A 7,961-nucleotide genomic window follows, 5' to 3' on the forward strand; every position below is an offset into this window, starting at 1 on the left:
GATAGTTTGAGTTTCTTACAAAACGAAACAGTCCCTTACCACATGATCCAGCAACTGAGCTCCTTGGTACTTACGCAAGGGACTTGAACATGCAAAAAAAGAAAAAAAGAAAAAAATGCACACAGATGTTTATAGCAGCTTTATTCACAATTGCCAAAACATGGAAATAAGATGTCCTTCAGTAGGTGAATGGATAAATAAACTGGTATATCCAGACAATAGAATATTATTTAGCACTAAAATGAAATGAGCTATTAAGCCATAAAAAGACATGGAGCAAACTTCAATGCATTTTACTCAGTGAAAGAGGCCAATATGAAAAGATTACATACTATATGATTCCAACTATGTGACATTCTGGAAAAGTAAAAAGATCAGTAGTTGCCAGAGGTAAGGGGGGAAGATGGGATGAATGACAGAGCACAGAGGATTTTTAAGACAGTGAAATGACTGTGTATGATCCTAGTATCATCGCCTCCGTTTCACAGATGGAGACATTTAGTGACTTGCGTTAAGCCACTGGTGGTATATAATAGAGCCACAATTTGAACCCACATCTCCAAAGTTCATGCTTATTTCCATTATACCACAGAGTTCTTCTGTTAGAGAAGAAATGATTTAAAAATAATAGAAAATGGGGGGAGTGGTGGGTGGAGGTGAAAGAGAGTATAGCGGGGATAAATGGTAATGGAGGCCCTGGCCGATGTGGCTCAGTTGGTTGGAGCATAGTTCCATAACGAAAGGGTTGTGGGCTCGATTCCTGGTCAGGGAACATGCCTGGGTTGCAGGTTCTGTCCGGGCAAGTATGGGAGGCAAACAGACAATGCTTTTCTCTCACATTAATGTTTCTTTCTCTCCCTTCCTCTCTTTCTAAAAGCAATGAAAAATTGTCCTTGGGTGAGGATTAAAAAAAAAAAGAGGAAATTAAATAAATAAGAAAATAAAAAAAGGAAATTAAATAAAACAAGGAAATTTTAAAAAGGAAAAAAAGGAATTAAATAAATAAATTCTATAAAAAATTAAAATAATAAAAATAAAAACAGTTCCTATTTATTGACTTGCAACTATATGCCAAGGTTTGTACTAAACTTTTACATGAATTATCTCACTTTGACTCTTATACAAATATTATCTCATTAAATCTCACAACAAGCCAGCAAGGTAGATATCGTTCTTATTGTAACTGAAAGCACGTACAGCTGCCTGCCACTACAAAAGCCAATACTCTAGAAGTGGGTGCTGATGTAAAGGAAAGTGGCTTATTTCCAGGTGCCGGCCACCTGGAAGATGCGGGACTTGTGTCACAAGCCCATCTACTGGGAAGATGGGGACTCACATCTCAAAGCCCATCTGCACCTCCCATTGGAGGCAAAGGTTTCTTATAAGGAGGGAGAGGGGAACAGAACAGAGATCAAGGGAGGGGGTTGCAAAATTCCCTATGTGCAGACTAGCACAGGCCATTCCGATAAGACAAGTGATGATCTGGTGCATCATCCAGGTTTGGTCATCCTGGCTTCATGGATGAAGGTCGGCAAATCTCCGGAAATTGGGATGCTTGAAGGTTAGAGTCTGTCTTTTAAAACTAGTTTCTAGGATTCTTATATACACATGCTATTCATCTCAAGCCACATATTAGTCCGAGTCAGCACTTACAGCAACAATGTCAAAAGAATGGTGGGTGGGTTAGACTTCCCCACTGTTATCATTTTCCACTGTTACATTATTATTCCCATTTTACAGATAAGGTTGATGAAGTCCATAAGAATTAAGTATCTTGCTCTAGGTTTCTCAGTTATAAAATGGTGGAGTGCAGAAAGAAAAAAAAAAAGGAAACTGTTTAAAAGGAACAGAATGGAAGAAAGAATGTAAAAAAGGAGAAGAGGAAAGGAGAGAAAGGAAGGGGAAAGGAGGGAAGGAGGAAGCAAAGAGATTGACAATGTGTGTCTCATGGGGGCTTCTAAAGAACTGGTAGTGATCTATTTCTTAATCTGTGTAGTGGGTCGTGGGTGTTTCTTTTAATATTATTCTTTAAAAGGTACTTAGATACCATATGCCAGTGGTCCTCAGCCTTTTTGGCACCAGGGACTCATGCGGGGGGCGGGGGGGGGGGCAAAACAGAAGGAGGAGCCCAGACAGTAAAGCTTTGCTCACTTGCCTGCCACTCACCTCCTGCTGTGCGGCCTGGTCCTAACAGGCCAAGGACCAGTACCAGCCCACAACCCAGGGGTTGGGAACCCCTGCTGTATGCTATGTATAAGCACACTTATATACTGTATATGATATAATGTATCATGTTTCACGATTTATTGTATTTACTTATTTTTAGAAAGGGGGGAGGGAGAAAGAGATGGGGAGAAACATGGATGTGTGAGAGAAACATTGATCAGTTGCCTCTTCCACGCCCCCAAATGGGGACCTGGCTTGCAACCCAGGCCTGTGCCATGACTGGGAATCGAACTGGCGACCCTTCAGTTATGGAATGACAACCAGCCAACTGAGCCACACCCTCCAGAGCTGTTGCACAATTAAAAAAAATAATAATAGAAAACAAGAAGAAAAGCATTCCAAGAAGAATTAGAAATTGCTAAACACAACTCTAGGCCCTAACCCCAAGTTTATTCTGCACAACAGCTTTGGTAACAGCTTTATCCAGGCACATCCTGTCTCACCTAACATTTTCCAGCTGCCCTCGGGGTGTGTCGTACAGTTAACACACCTGAGGCCTTTCTTGGAAAAAATTTCATTGCCTTCTCCTGCTGTGATCCTGCTCTGGCCAACCAATAGAGTCATTCCCTCCCTCCCCACTCTTCAAACCACTTGAGCAGAAAAGCTGTTGCTTAAAAGCTGTGTGGTCCACAGATGGGAGGACTGTGGCCACCACCACACTAGAGGCCAAAGAAGGGCGAGGACTGACTACTACCAGGAAGAATTGATTGCATATAAACCCAGTGAGGACTGAAAGAACAGTCAGTTCCCAGCAGGGTTTTGGCATTTTTAGCATTTTGGGCTGGTTAATTCTGTGTTGGGCTAGGGGGAGGACTGTCCTGTGCATTTTAAGATGTTTAGCACCCCTGGCCTCTACCCACTAGATGTCAGTAGCATGCCCTTCCCTAAGCTGTAACAACAGAAAATACCTCAGACATTACCAAATGTCTGGGAATGGTGGTTGCGGGGTGGGGGGTGGAGACAGAATCACCCCTTTCTGAGAACCACTGGTTCCCAGGCACTAATGGCGTTGAGGCAGTGGTCTACATACGGGGTCCGGCAGAAGTAACACCTGCTTGAGCGTGGCTGGTAGGGTAATAACACGGGCATAATAATTTATAGTTTGAATCTGAACATTTCACCTAACATGTCATATGGGGTTCTTGAGTGTGATATGATGTTACCAAATTACATGCTTATGATTTGGTAATAAAAGATTTTGTAATTTAAAAAGGGGCATTATTTGTGCTGGACCCTGTAGAATAGGGGGTGTACTCTGAGGGTCACTAGCCCCGAAAGCCCCATTTCCAAAGCTTGGGAGTTGTGGGAAGGCCCTTAAAACAAGCAAACTACCTGCCCTCACCTGATGGGTAGGGAAAGCTAAGAGGGTCACAAAGAAAAGGAGAGAGAGCAAATGTGGAGTTGAAACCCTCATAGTTAGGAACCCGCCTAAAGTCAAAAGGCTAGGAAATTATAGAATTGGGATTCTAGGATTATTTCCAAAGCCTTATGCTGCCGTGTGGGGATTCCTGGAACCTTATCTTTCACTTATTCATTCATTCATCCATCTATCCATTTATTCAACAACTACTTACTTAGCTCCCACTATGTGTCAAGCTCTAGGAATAGAGTGATAGATAAATAAGACGGTCAATCCCTACATTCATGGGCTTTGTTGACTGTCCCCCTAGTGGGGGTAAAAACAATAACCAAACAATTACACAAGGAATGATTTAATAACAGTTATGAGAAGAGCAGTGAAGAAAAAGCTTAGGGAACTACACGTGCTAGGATGTGGGCAGAATTCAAAAGTTGAAAATACGGATGGACATTATTAACCTGCCTCCCTGAAGCTTGGGAAAGGTTGAGTCATATTCTTCTGGGGATGAACACTGTGAAGATGATAGGCAGCCTGAGCACAAGGAAAAATGTACTTTTAATAGCTGTGATGACCATCTCAGCTATTATGGCCCCATCTTCACTGATCTAAGCTCATACTTAAATGGAAATTTACTTGAAAAGCCCTTTCTTTGCATAATGGAAAGGCAGGCTTGTCCAATTCCTTCTCCCCAAGGTAATAGCCCCAGGATGTAATGGGAGGCCTTGCTACCAGCACTGCTCATCAGGGGCTTGCAGCCTGGGTACCCCCCTTCTCAGTGAGGCCCCCCTAAGGATGCCTCACCTCCAAGGTCACTGTTGAGAACTGTTAGGACTGAGAATTGATCAGGCTGACATCATTGTGTTGCTCAGCCCCTTTGTCTCAGGAAGATGAGCCAGAAGGGCTCCCGCTGCAGGGGCAGCAGGCTGAGCCTGATCGCAGCAGGCTTCCCATCAGGCAGGCCAGCGTGGTGGCTTCCCCCAGGACGGCCACAGGACCCCACCCACACAAGGCTGCCCAAGGTCCCAAGCTGGGTGTGGCTCCATCCTTATCCAACCCAGCAACTTCTCCTTTCTCTCCTGTACTGCTAGGCTCTACCAAGGGGTAGGGGTGTAAAATTTTTTAACTTCTAAAGTGAATATTTACTTAGATAATAAAAGAAGTCACAACAATGGCACATCTAAGAAAACTGACAAATACCAAGCATTACATAAATCCAGGAGGGAGGAAACCCTATTTTTTCTTATTAATTAAATGCCTGTCATACATCAATAATACATTTTCCCCTATGTTTTAGGCTACAGACTTCTTTTTTTTTTTTTAAGTTGAACATTTTCACTTTACCAACGTTGACTGATAAGAGCTTCCTTTTGTTTTTCTTGTTTTTTGGTTAATGCATACAATAAAATGTGAAAAGTACACTGATCTTAAGTGTACAGTTCGATGATTTTGTTACATATTCATGTACTCACATAACCACCACTCAGATCAAGATACATATGTGTATATATTTATTTATTTTTTACAGAAAGGGGATGTGCACAAGAAACGTCAATCAGTTGCCTCTTCAACAGTCCCCAGCCCACAACCCCTGCATGTGCCCTGACTGGGAATGGAACAGGCAACCTTTCGGTTCACAGGCCAGCAGTCAACCCACTGAGCTATAAGAGTCAGGGCAAGAGATAGGTTTTGTTTTTTGGGGTTTTTTTAAAAGATTTTATCTATTTATTTTTAGAGAGAGGGGAAGGGAGGGAGAAAGAGAGGGAGAGAAACATGGATGTGTGAGAGAAACATCGATCAGTTGCCTTTTGCATGCCCTCAAATGGGGACCTGGCCTGCAACCCAGTCACGTGCCTTGACTGGGAATCAAACCAACAACCTTTGGTTCTCAGTCCGGCACTGTCCACTGAGCCACACCAGCCAGGGCAAGAGATAGGTAGTTTTGATCTGCAGTTGGAACTACGTGTATGTGGACAGCTGACCTAAATTATAGGTAGATTTTTTATTTCACGGTGGATCAGCACCCCCAACCCCAACGTTGTTCAAAGATCAACTGTAGAACATTTCTGACAAGGGTTTACTCTTAGCCCAGTTTTATTACTAATAATGCCATTTTTAACCATTAATTCAGGTCCAGGCATTAGGCTAAGTGTTTTATTTGCACGCTATCATTTGATCCTCTCAACAAAATACTACTACCATCTCAATTTTACAGAGAAAGAAACAAAGCTTTGAGAATTGTAATGCCTTTCCATAGTTCACCCAGAGAAGCAGGTGCCAGCATGGCACTCAAACCCAGGTCTGCCGGACTCCAAGGCCCATGTGCCTAACCACTGCCATGGTAGGAGGCACCTATGGGTGCCTACTGCCTCCCCCATTTTTCTTTTATTTTGCTTATGGTCTCCAGGAACTTCTTGGCTCCCCTTTAAAACTAGGATGGAATAATCTCCACTCTCCTGCAACTTCAGGGCCTGGTTCCTGCTCTCTGAGGAAGACATCAGAGGACCCTGTACCAGCCCACATTTCTGGAGGCCACAGTGGCCACTGTGGTGGGCTTGTGGGCCCTCCCTGAGAAAACAGCAGAGCTCTCATTCTTGCCCAGGGTCCATGGGAGTAGGAAGTGCAGCTCAGCCCTGACAACGCTCTTTATTTGGAGTCAGAGAGTAGAAGTCATGGCTTTGGAGTCAGACAGTATTTGATTCAAGTCCTGCTTCAGCCACTTCCTAGCCAAGTGACCATTGGCAGTTAATCTCTTAGAATGAGAGTTCCCTCAACTGGAATAGGTGGATATTAAGAAAAGGTTGCACCCTGGCTGGTGTGTCTCAGTGGATTCAGTGTCGGCCTATGAACCAAAAGGTCACTGGTTTGATTCTCAGTCAGGACACATGCCTGTGTTGCAGGCCACGTCCCCATTGGGGGTGTGCAAGAGGCAACCAATAGATGTTTCTCTCCCTCTCTTTCTCCCTCCACCCTCTCTAAAATAAACAAACAAATAAATAAATAAATAAAATCTTTTTAAAAAGGTTTTTCAAAAGGAAAAGGTTGCTCCTAGGGTTGTGTTGGGGGTGAGATGAAATGGTGCTGTGCACGTAGCAGGTACACAAAGATTGCTGCGTTTCCAGCAACCACAGGGGGTGGTGTCCTTCCACATTGGCCAGATTACCGGCTGGGTCCGGGTCAGGAGAGAATCAATCAATCACAATAAATTTAGGGTCAGTGGCAAATAAAAACAAGGGTAAAGGAGAGGAAAGGAGCCAGGAGGATGAAACATCTGGGCAGAGAGAGACTGCAGTACAAGCTGGGAGTCCTGGGCAGGCACCTCAGACTCAGGACTCGGTCTCTGCTGGGGCATCCTGCCTTCTGAGCATTTAGGCCTCCCAGACAGCTCACAGCTGGCACCTGCCTACTCCAAGTTTTCCCTGCTCGTTGGAGGCTAACGAAATCCCCATTTCTCCCTTCCCCTCTGCTCTGCCCTCCAAGCTGAGGCTGGTCCCAAGCTGATCCAAGTCCAGTAAACACATCTCCACATTAGTGACCTCATGCTGAGGTGGCATGTGGCTCAGTCCAGGCTCCTTCTGCCAGGGGACACACAAAGATATGCACCCCACCCACCGGCCCCATTCCCAACCCCCAAGCCCTGAGCAAGAAAAAGTACGTTTTCTCTCCTGCCTCTCTATTTGGGGAGGCTGACAAGGAGGCTAAACCAAATCCCCATCTGTACTGCAGAGATGAAAAAAACTCATGAGTTCCCATGTAATGAGCCACCCTGGGGGTAGGGGGGGAGGATGTGCAGTGAGTAGTGCTAACTGCTTTACCTGGTCTTCCCAATAACCCTGGGAGAGCAGAGTTATTTCCTCCTGTTCACATGTGAGGAGATGGAGGCTCTGAGAAGTTAACAGCCATAGCACAAAGCCAGTGCATGGCCACGGCAGGATCCAAACCCAGGTTCATACCTAAAAACCTTGTTTTTTTTAACTAGGACCTTTCCATTGAAATTAACCTTTAACTCAGAGACAAAGAAACCAAGGCTCAGAGAAATTCGGCAATTTACTTGTGATCACACAATTATTCCTTTGCCTCACTGAGTCTGCTAATCTCCCACATCCCTGAGGACTGCCCTCCTGGAGCCTGTCATCTGGTTGCCTCAGACTGGAGCCGGTTGGGTAAGTGTCCCGTCTCCCTGTTTGCTCCTTCCCGTGGTGCCTAGTATGTGCCTGGCCATTGGCTTCCGTGCATAGTCAGTGCTTACTAATTGAAACTAGTGATTCCAAATGGCTGCCAGAGCCTCTCCTCAGCCCCTTCCTCTGTGGGTCCCTTGGGCCCAAAGAAGTGTGATGACCTCAGATTGGGCCAAAGGCAATAACCAAAAGCTGCAGGC

Source organism: Desmodus rotundus, chromosome 10, assembly GCF_022682495.2.
Source record: "Desmodus rotundus isolate HL8 chromosome 10, HLdesRot8A.1, whole genome shotgun sequence".
Taxonomy (NCBI): domain Eukaryota; kingdom Metazoa; phylum Chordata; class Mammalia; order Chiroptera; family Phyllostomidae; genus Desmodus; species Desmodus rotundus.